Genomic DNA, 8,902 nt, shown 5'->3' with positions numbered 1-8,902 from the left:
GATAGATCTCCAAACTGACTCAAATTTACATAAACAAGGGTAAAAGCCTTTTTTGACTCCTAAATAACTACGTGCTCTGCATCCAAAATTCACAGAGACTTTACATCTTTTCATCAAAATTTACAACAAAACGTGGGTTTTTAACCCGAAAACTAACCCACGGGACCCCATCCCAACAAGCCCCCAACACAAAGGTCATGACTCGCCCTCAAGTCACTCAGCTGGAGTGGAGATCTTGCTGTGAAGATCCCCTAGTTCTACCTACACAACTGCAACCTTGACAACACTTTGTGTAGCTGCCTGCTTGACTTTCTCAATGAGATGCTCCGTATCTCGTCCTTCCATGGCCAGCTTCATCATTTGTTGAGTCATCTGCAAGCCCATCAGCTTCTCCTGAATGTTGGTGGTAACCTGGTAAGCCTCATCTAACTAAGGTCCCAACCTTTCCTTCAGCACAACCTCCTTCCATTGAGCTGCTTCAACCTGCGTGTAGAGATGTTGCCCCTCCTGCAACTTGGCGGGCTGCTGCATTGGAGCAATTGAGCATGTCGTCGCCCTGGCCTCATCATGCTATCATTGGAGATCGCAAACCTCTGTATTGAGAATCTCTAGGTTTGGGTCCTCTTGCAGAGTCGTTACCAATTCCCTTGCCTAAATAAGGCCGAGTAGTTAGCGACCACGACATCCAACGTGGTCATTCCTTCTGTGATCGTGGCTCTCTGTTGTTCCCTGACTTCGGGCAGAGTCGGCGGCTATGATTTGAGTTGCAGCTCTGTGATCTTCATGTTTAGTTAAAATTGAACTCTCGCAACTTTTGGCTTTGCCTCGCGGATGCCTATAACTAATTTTTAGATCTTGGCCTCTAGTTGTGTATCCTCGGGTATGTGCAACTCCAACACTGTTCTACACACCTCTGCAACCACAGTCGCCAGCTTGGAACTCTGTGCCTGAATAGTATCTCTTTCTTTTAGGGCCTTTGTCTTTTCGGCAAAAATTTGTTGATTTTAACCCAGTACTCACTGATTAAACTAAGAGCGTGCTGCTCCCGTGCTCTCAATTCCACTATCACTCCTGTCTACAGCACATGAAGAAATTCATTGTGGAGCGCTGCAATATTTAGGCCGATGTTCTTAAGGGTACTTATGATGATCTTGTCATTGGCCGATTCTATGCTGAGGGACCCCTCTCATAAAGCAACTACTATAAGGTCCACCATCCTTATCAGTTCTTCAACCTAACTAGTCCGTGGTGCCAAGCTCATTTGCATGGTGCTCTCTGAACTTGTGCCCACATGTATCCTACTAGTTTGGATCTGTAGTTCACACAGATCCTTCAGTACATTTCCCAGCAATTACATGTACTATTACTGGAATTGCTGAAACAGTTTGGTCGTAGGATCTCATTCTTTGTCATTGATCTCGTCAAGATTGCCCTTTATCAGGGTGATGGGATCCACTTGTGTTTTAGCTGAATTATTCTTCTTGCGGGAACACTACTGCTACTGTTCTTTGCACTTCCTTAGTCGAAATGGGGTACTCTTCCCCTCGTTTCCTCCACCACCCTGCACAGACTTCTCTTCTTCCTCGGTTTCGAGTGAAGGAGATTTGTCACTTTGCTCAGAGTTGCGTTGTTCTTACTTAGCCTATTCCTTTGCATCATGCTCCTTTTCCATTCGAGCCTTCTCATCGTCTTCCTTCTTCCGCTGCGCAATCAACTTTTGTGCTGCCTATTTTTCTACATCCTTCTATTTCATCTCAGTTGAGCTCCCCACGCCTTTGCTAGTACCTTCATCCGAGTTGAACAGGGTGTGCCAATCTGGTGGCTAGTGCTTGATCACTTCCTGTATGGCATCATCAGTGACCAAATATGGTAAATTGAACCACTTCTGTTGCAGGTCCTTCTGCGCCTAGATGTAGACGGAGTGGAAATTTTCCTTAAACGTAGCATACACAGACAACTCATCATACAAGGTTCAGGACAACCTTGGGCACTAGTTGATGGCCATGCGGAAGCTCGCTTCCATCAACACCTAGAAAATCTTTGTTTTTATGACTTGCACGGGGTCCTGTATGGCCCAGAGGGAGGTGAAGTACGCGGTCTCTGGCAATCCTTTCTTTAATGGAGGAAACTGACTGTCCTTCGACAGCTCCTAGGAGACCAACATGATGGAGAGCAACAACCACGCATAGTGGAAGGGCTTGCTCTCATCTTGGACCTTGCTACAATTTGCAAGGAATTCACTGCATAAGTACTGCAACCAATTAAATTGTGCACCCTCTGTACAATGTGTAGCTAATAACACCACAAGCGTCGGGACCTCCTCCATGTGACACTTCCTCATAACCTTTTTGGCGAGTATTTGGGTGTCAATATTCACAGTGAGATCATTGATGGATGTGATGGAATAGCCATGCCGCTTCTTGACAAGCTCAAACTTCTTTTTCATCTTCTCCGCCAAGTCTCTTTTGCCTACTTTTCCACAAAACTCCTTGGTCGGATTAAAACACTCATGCAGCATGTGCATGATCCTATGGATGAGCATGTATGTGATGGATAAAGGCATGCAAAGACATAAGCACCCATCATGCACAAGAGTAAGTAACTGCCACACATAGGCGGTGTTAATATTAGTGCGGTGATAATGGCACACCAACAATAGGTTTAACAATCTAGAGTTCTCCACTCCGTGGATCCATTCAACCATTTCCAACTCAAAGACACCTGAGTCTGGGTAGTACACTCGCCTCATGTAATTATCTGCCATAAGGTGAGCGAACTTCTCATTGTCATCTATGTCCCAATCCTCCATTTTTAATAGGGGGATCCATGCAAGGCACGAGCCTTCAAAAGTTATCTTTTCTGGCAATAGGGGCGTATGAATAAGGAACTTATCTGTGTCTGGGTCCTTGGGAACCTTCACCTTCCCTTTTCATGGAGAGATATACTCAGCAAACTTAGTGAGGGGCTCTGTTCCCTCAGCATCTATATCCTCAATGCCATGTTCAGCTTCCAAATTCAACACCTTCTTGGGCTGCTTGTCCTTCTTCTGCGTCAAAGCAGCAGTATGTTTCCTAGGTGAATCATGCACTGGCACCAGCCTCTTCTACTTGCCTTTCTTCGTCTTCTCAGTTTCTCGCAGAGGTGTAGGCTTCATCCTAGGAGACCTCGGCGCTGTAGGCAGAGGAGCCGAATCTTCCATGGTCACTACCTCTGGAACAACTCCTTCTATTACATGCCTATTTAGGCACATCACTCCTGAAATTTATATTAGTACAATTAGGGCTCATCAAACACTAATTCAGTTGTTACATGCCTTAGACAAGTCATCCAATTGAATGCTTCCATCCATGAAAGTTTCCTAGCCTGAAGCCTTGCTAAAATGCCTCCGTGGGACACTAGCATGGTCTTGGCCAGGGGTAACTATGCTTGAAAGTAGGTAGGCCCATTCATGCCTACACTGTAGTGCACATAGGCCCTCTTTGACCCATGCTAGATGAAATTGAGTGAAATTTGGATAGGGTTCTAGGAATATTCCTTGATTCTAGATCATTCTAGAAGGATCCAATCTCTTATCTCATCCTATGAGCTCAAATTTGGATAGGCTAAGGATCAATTAACCTCCTATCCTCTCATCCCTTGCTCCATGGAAACTAACTCCAATTTTGGAAGGCCATTCAATACCCTCATTTATGAAAAAACCACCTCCATTTCCCTATAAATTGAGCACTCATCATAGTGATCAAGGGGCTATAATCTAAAGTTTGTAACGAAATTCTGTTGGTTTGAGAATTGAGTTTATGTTAAGAAATGTTATGCTGCTGGAGTAGTGTTCTTTTGATGTGGCGAGGGTTGGACTGAAGCTGGAGGAGTGACAGAGGATCGAACTGTATTGGGTGATACTCTTTCTTCTACATTAATAAAGAGATTATTCCTTTTCTCATATGATTGTTCATATCTATGATGATTATCTGTCTCAATGTCTTCGATTCCATTGTTTTATAGTAGATAGATTATGTATTCTTTGATCATTTCTTGTTTCCGTTTCTCTTGATATAGGTACCTTTTGAGCAGATTTGGCTCAAGTGGGAGTGATGGGAGCGATTCAAAAGAGATCAAGGAAGTAAAAGACTACACTCATCTATCTTCTATAAGAAAAATTTAAATTACTTTCTTTCTTGTTGTTCTAGGTGTAGTCACCCACCTAGGGAAAATGTGTTTATTCGTAGATGCAAATTCCATATAAAAAATTGGCGACCATACTAGGGAATGACTGTCATTCTTGGTGGCTTACCCTCATCATATTACACCCTAGTAGACTTTTCTTGACTTTATTGATCTTATTTTTACCTTTTGAAGTGTTTTTAGTCAAAAATTGTGCTTGAATGTCTCTTGATTTGACTCTCTAGCACGAGCGCAGTGTTAGTATTGATAGAGTGCACTGCAAAGAAGCCCTTGCCTTAGATATAGTGTATTGTAGCACGGTCTCCCACTTTGGCCTGTGCTGATTACTCTTAGGCTAAAAAACCCACCTTTGGCTTTATTTTTCCAAAGTTTCTTTTGTTTTTGTTTGTTGAAAGATCAATGATTCTTGTGGTTCTAAAATGAAATTGTATTTCTCTTCCTAGCCCTACTTTGGCCTTGATTGTTTAGTGTTTCTTAAATTATTTCTTTATCATCATCAAATCATTTTCAAATTTAGCTTATAATCGATTAATCTTTTCTCAAAAGGAAGTGTCATAAAGTCTTCATTTCTTTCGGAAAGGAACTGTAGTAAAGTCTTCATTTCTCGAGAAAAAGATTGATTGATTGTATGTGCATTAGTTTCCTTTTGTTCATCTTAACATTAAGGGAATTGAAAATAAAAACTTACATTATGCATCTATAGGTTTGTGTGTGCTTGTAGGAATAGTATAGGGAAATTGCATTAGATGTGTTCTTTTCTCTTTGATTAAAAATTCTGATTGCTTTATCCCTTGTAGTTAAGGTTTTCATTATTCAAATAAAATGAAAAGAATATTTCTCATCATAGTTGCATTCTAGGAATTTCAAAGACATCACATGGTGAACCTAAAAGACAAACTCCTAAACAAGAGCATCTTAAAAGTTATCTCAATTAACTCAATGGAGCATTGTAACTTAACACATAACATTAAGAGGTTCTAGGCTAGAGACATGTTCTGGCGTCGTAAAACATAGTAGCTATTGTTAATTGGTTGTGATACATTCTGAGTGTGATACCTCATTCAACGTATGTAAGTATATCGTAGCTCATCCGTGTACCTTCGGGTATATAGGGCAGTCTTATAGTACGCAAAGTATAAAGGAATGCTCTCACTGTGTGGTTTCATAGTAGACAATGCTAACATAGATTGGGCCTCCACGTACTTTCAAATATCTATGAGAGGACTACATTAGGTTTCTATCCATCCTTAGGTAATCGAGTCGGGCGCCTCGTACACTGTGATACACCAAACACAACATTCGGGGAGATTTCCTGCACGTACGTTAAGTCCTTGGTTTACGGAGGCAGTATATTGCAGTTCACAGTTGGTTGGTAATCGTTTTTCCTAGACTATCCCTCTTTTGTTTTTTTATGTTATTTTGATTAAAATAAAATTAATCGACTATGGATAACATCCTCCACATCACTCCTTAGTTGATCTTAGGTTGAGACATATGGTAACAACTCCGGAGTCCACCGATCAAGGAATTCCTTTTCGTGGGAATCCTAGTCCTTTTCCACCTTTCAGAAATATTGATGCTCCATATATGGATACATTATCCCTTCCAGGATTTACCATCGGCTTTCCTGTATGGTTTTTCTCAACCTCCTTGCCCAGGCAATTGAATATTCCCACGACTGGACAAAATCAACCTCCAGTTGATCCTAAAGTTGACCGTTTACCTTCTTTGTAAATTGTTTCTTCCTTCCCTTATTCCTCTTCGCCTGGTGAAAGTATTGACACTAGTAACCAGGTGGATAAGAAGAATAAGAAATGGAAGAAGAAGAAGAAGAAGAAGAAGAAGAAGAAAATTTAGCAAGGGGGCAACCAAGGCAACTGAATATTCCTACGACTGGACAAAATCAACCTCCAGTTGATCCTAAAGTTGACCATTTACCTTCTTTGTAAATTGTTTCTTCCTTCCCTTATTCCTCTTTGTCTGGTGAAAGTATTGACACTAGTAACCAGGTGGATAAGAAGAATAAGAAAGGGAAGAAGAAGAAGAAGAAAATTTAGCAAGGGGGCAACCAAGAAACATTTCATTCGAATACAACTTCTGATGAGAAACCATCTAATAAGCCTCACAAACTTCGATATCCTTGCAAACTTTGTACAGGAGACCATATTCCTTGAAATGGTTATGGTATTCCTCAGATCTTAGAAGAATGGTATACTCGTTCACATCATCCTGTGTCATCAACTTCTGGAGATCATGGTAGTGACACACCATCAACTAGTCGTCGTAAAGTTCATGGAAATAAGGTTAAAGTTAAGTTTACCTATAGGTTATGCGAAGGGAATAACCCCATTCACCTTTGTCCCTATCTGGATGAAGCCAACAAAGTGTTGGATAACTTTCCTACTTCTTCGCAACAACTTCCATCTGGTTACAGGAGACTCTCCCTTAATCCTTCACTAGTTCATGAAGTGACTAACCCAAATCAACCATAGGTCAAACCCACTGTCTCTGAATTTGAATCCCATGAGTCTATACTTGACCAATCAGAGGTCGAGGAAATAGTTGACCCTATTTCACCTTTAGTTAATCGTACCTTTCCCATAGAGAGTGAGTATGATACCACTCATGTTCTTTTTGTTTCTTTAGATTCCAATGAGATTGGAGGCAACCCTCCTGTTCCATCAAGACAGGAGGAAAATTCTCCCGTTCTAATGGTACCCCCCCCCCCCCCCCCCCCCCCACCCCCCCACCCCCCCCCCAAGTAGTCTGGTCCATTCCTTTGATTGGAATCGACTGGCAGGATGTCATCTTCCTTCTTATGTGCCTTTCCAAATCATAGTATAGGTTTATAGTATGATTTTATCTGGCACTATTATAGATGAAGATGCATCTATGAGTATCCTTTCCTCCAATGCTTGGCATGTGCTCGGTTCATCGCCACTTGTGCCTGTTACCCAGAATCTGTTGGGTTTTAATAGAGGAACCAGTCAACCATTAGGGATTCTTCCTCAGTTGCCTATTACTTTGGGAGGAAAAATTGTTTATCTTAATGTGATGGTAGTCCCAGGTCCTTTAGATTACAATTTACTTCTTGGGTGTGACTATGTTTATGACATGGGAGCTATTGTTTCAACAATATTTCTAGTGATGTGTTTCCTGCATGAAGGCATAATTGTCACCATTGACCAGCTTTCATTTCTTGGTCCAAATATGGCTTCCAGTCAACCATATCCCCTAAATGGTCCTTCTGTCCCAATGGTATCTTCCCTGCCACGGCTCAATTATATGGCAACCCGTTCCATGCCTAAATCAACTAATGATCAATTTTGTGATGTTGTGCACTATGTACTGGGGGCATTGGAACCAGATCTTTGTAATGCATTCCTTGCTACGTATCCCTTCCAGAGCATTGGTCTCCCATCTAATGAGAACCTCTTTAAATTCATGACCTCTTATGGGTTGTGATCAAAGGATATGAGCATAGTTCCTTGTCTTGTGTCAAGCTCATTAAAAAATGAAACAAGGAATATGAGGATGGTTCCTGGTCTTGTGTCAACCTCACTAAAAAATGAAACAAAGGATATGAGCATAGTTCCTTGCCTTGTGTCAGGCTCGTTAAAAAATGAAATAAGGAATATGATGATAGTTCCTGGTCTTGTGTCAACCTCATTAAAAAAATGAAACAGGTCCCATGAGCATAGTCCCTTGTCGTTTATCAAGCTTGTTAAAAAATGAAACAAGGAATTTGAGTAGAGTTCCTTGTATTGTGACAAGCTCATTAAAAAAATGAAACAAGGTTCCCTAAAGCAAAGTTCCAATTTGAGTCTTTGATTAGATCGCGTAAAATACTAGTCAAGTCTTTCACTTGATCTTGTAAATGAACCTTCATTCCATTCATCTGATAGCCATGAGTAGTATACTTAGGTGAATGTAATGAAGCTTGGGGGGCATGGACCTAGAATCCAGTAATCATGCTAGGGGCATGTAAACCAATCCCAAGCATACTTTTTCATTTCATGCTTATGCAAAAATGAAACTGAATCCAAGCATAGTTTTTCATTTCAAGCTTGTGTAAACATGAAATTGAATCCAAGTAGAGTTCTCCATGGTTCAAGCTTGTGCGAAAATGAACCCATGCCCAATTTACATCTTCTGATTGCCGTTTTTATCAGCTAATTTATGCTAGATGAGCCTTGGTTTTTCTCCTTCCATAGTCATTATCTGCTTAGCCACTCATACGCTTTCACTTGGTTGTTTTATCCTTTTTGAGGAATAGTTGCAATGAGTGGTCTTATTAGTGAGCTTATTCACATAAATAAACATGTTTGGAGATGTTCCAAAATCACTAGAACCAGTTGCTATCCTAGACACCACTCGTTCCTCTAAGTGAAGTCCTCTTTAACATCTTTTCAGACTCTCGAAATATGAAAATATTTCCGAGTGCTTGTCCTTTTCAAATCGTAAACGGATTGGAAACGACATCTACTTAGTATAAGTTTAACCCTTTTCCGGACTAAGATAGATTACTTATGAAATAGTAATATGTTGATTGAACGTGGTCAATAGGTACTCTCTTGTATTATTTTACTCTTTTTTGGACTTGAGAGACAAATTTACGAAAAAAAACTTGTGGATTTTTCTTTTTGTCCCTTTTCAAACTCTCTAAACATGAAAAGGACCTAGTTTTGATTGTCGTTAAACTCGTTAAAACATCAAATAG

Source organism: Pinus tabuliformis, chromosome 4_1 (genome assembly GCF_031772625.1).
Source record: "Pinus tabuliformis cultivar Carrire ecotype Pingquan chromosome 4_1, CPIR1, whole genome shotgun sequence".
Classification (NCBI taxonomy): Eukaryota; Viridiplantae; Streptophyta; class Pinopsida; order Pinales; family Pinaceae; genus Pinus; species Pinus tabuliformis.
Note: the sequence above shows the minus strand (reverse complement) of the source record.